Genomic DNA, 2607 nt, shown 5'->3' on the forward strand with positions numbered 1-2607 from the left:
TTTAAAAGATTGTACAAGACTTCTCAAAAATGACCCAAAGACTTCCTCAAATTTTACTCTTAATCTTTACTTGAATTTGATATGTGAATTCAAAAATTATGATTTGTATAATAGGATTTCTCAATGATTTGATGAAGTTTGGATAGTTGATAAAAAGAAACGAGCAAAGACACGAATTGGGGAAACACTGGCGCAACGCGGAGAGGGATTATTAATTTTGGTCGCGAAATAAATTTTGAGATAGAGGACTCCGTATCCCCTCCGTGATGCGTAGAGGGGTTATTCTCTGAGGACTGAATTTGTAAAGGACATCTGTGACGCGGACCTGGATGCAGATTTTTGCCCGATCTTTTATTCCTCTTCCAAACTGGATTCAACTCATACACACTTCAATTCCATGGTCCAATTTCACGCAATTTCACAAACCCTGAACGTTTTCAGTGAAACTCACACAAAACTCAATGAAGAGACTCAACTATTTCGCAAAAACTTCACTTCCAGGATTTCAAAGACCTTAATTATCAATTAAACTCAAGAACTTCTCAAGAACTCAATAATCAACCTCAAGAATGAAATCATGGGTAAACTTATACATGATTGGTGTGAGGGCGAACAAACCCAACACTATGAAAGCTTACATACCTCGAAAGAATCGAATTCTTGGCGAAAATCCTCATAGATCGCAAGAAATCTTGAACGCTTGAAGTTTTTCTCCCTTTCCTCCTCTTGAAATTTGCCCTAACTGTACAAACACTTTTAGACTTTAGAGTAAACTGATTTTAATCAGCTTTGACCCCTAATTTGTGTGTAAAAACGTGTGGACTTAGTGGGATAAGGAAAAAACCAAAATACCCCTCCTTAATTCGGATGAATTTCCTTAACTGGACATGTTAAACTCAAACGGACATATCTCCCTCATCCGAACTCAGAATTTAGCAAACTCGGTGGCGTTGGAAAGAGGACTCAAAGATCTTTTATTTTATATCTCATGGGCCACCAAACTCATCATGTACTGAAATTTATGGTCGTTTGAAGTTTACCAAAAACTCATAATTGAAGACTAATTTCACAAATCTCAAATTGGCTATTTCTAATTTAGTTCTTTCTAAAATTAGCCTCTTTGAGACCGAGGTGTTACATGAAGAGTTTATTGTCCACTTGATAAATCTTAATGAATAAAAAGGGGTTGAAATGAAAAGGCTATGTGTTGATCATAATGCTTGTGAATTGCCTTGTTGTGACCCTTATTGATTGATTGATGAAATGTTTGATAGCATGAATGTGGACTTGAATTGCTTCAATTGTTGTCTCTTCCTTATGGTGTGAACTTGCTTAGGTGCATTGATTCCATTCCAAGACTCGAAACTCCATAAGACACCGAAAACCACTTTTTTTTATTAACTTTAGTTTTTTGAATTCAAAAACTTTCATAATTCACAACTTTTTAATCAACGCTCGAAACCCATTTCAAAATCCAATCAGGGGTAAACTTGTAATCTTACGAAAAGTTTCAAAAATGACCTTCCGGAGTATTACATTTATATTGTGAACAAATAAGAGAAGATCAAAACCCAAATATTGTTATACATATCTTCAAAAATATATACTGGAGATAGAAAAAAAATTGGAATGTATAACTTTGAGCCCAACAAAAAACTGTATTTCCTTAAATAATTTAATCCTGTTACGATTATTCAAAGTTGGGATCATTCATTCCTCTCAAGTTAGAAGGTACGCTATTCTATATTATTTATAATTGAAAGCAAATCACACTGATTACTTTTACTTCTTTAAAAATGATGCACATAAGAGGAATAGAATATCGAGAAGATGAATTTTTTGAATATGTTTTGGTGTCTGAAAATTGAGGCAAAGGCTCTGACTTTATAACCAATCAACTTTTTGAAAGTAAGAAGAAGTGTTTCTAAATACCGTCAAATCTCATTATAGCGGCTACTATAGTGAGGTACTGTTGTATGTGTATGTTGATGTTTGATGTTAAGATCTCATTTGCCTGTTATAATTAACAAACTACACAAAAAATTAGTGTAATGAATTTGTGTACTAAGAAGAAAGATTGTACTGTACTTGTTAATCAATTTGATGAAAAAAATAGAAAGAATATGAATGTAAAAAAGATAAACACCAATAGTCTTTTCTGGTGAACTTGTGACCATAACTGATGGACTACATTCAATTATTGTTTTTCATAATTATTCTTTCCTATTATATTCATAATTGATTAAATTCATATTAGATCATTATGAACTAGATTATCTTTTATCATGTTTTCCTGTCACTACTAGCATCGTACTTTAGCGGATACTTCCTTCTTATCAGCGCTTCAACTTTGTTTACTCCCCTAAACGGCTTTCCTCGCCTACCGGTTTCAACATTAGGATGGCATAGTATAGAAGTTTTCTCCCTGTTTCCAGTGTGCTAATAAACTAGAAATCATGATTCAAATAATTCTAATACATAATAACTAACATAAATTTATTCAATCATATATATGATATTCAGGAATATATGAAATTAGTTCCACATATTTTTTGAACAATATACCTTTGCCTCTTGCTTAGCCATGCTATCTGAAATATCTAATTG

Source organism: Solanum tuberosum, unplaced genomic scaffold (genome assembly GCF_000226075.1).
Source record: "Solanum tuberosum cultivar DM 1-3 516 R44 unplaced genomic scaffold, SolTub_3.0 scf00235, whole genome shotgun sequence".
NCBI lineage: Eukaryota > Viridiplantae > Streptophyta > Magnoliopsida > Solanales > Solanaceae > Solanum > Solanum tuberosum.